The sequence below is a fragment of the Penaeus monodon genome, chromosome 20 (genome assembly GCF_015228065.2).
Source record: "Penaeus monodon isolate SGIC_2016 chromosome 20, NSTDA_Pmon_1, whole genome shotgun sequence".
Classification (NCBI taxonomy): Eukaryota; Metazoa; Arthropoda; class Malacostraca; order Decapoda; family Penaeidae; genus Penaeus; species Penaeus monodon.
The window spans coordinates 46,315,274-46,315,523 of NC_051405.1; positions in this window are offsets into that span (position 1 = coordinate 46,315,274).

The window sequence follows — 250 nt, forward strand, 5'->3', positions numbered from 1 at the left end:
AAGAGTATCTGACAGGGATTCTAAAGATCTCGGTTGAATTTTTAAAAACGTTTCCCTCATCTAAACAGACACAGCTTGCAAGGAGGTTGCAGTCTGCAATCCAAGAAAAGAAGATGTAAATGTATTTAGTGCGGAAAGACAAGCGCAAGTATGCAAGGGTTTCACGACCTTCTCAACATGAATGAGGAACTGAAGAAAGCGAGAAAAGCCTTTGATGAAGTCAAGGTATGCTGGTGTGTGAAATAGGTCA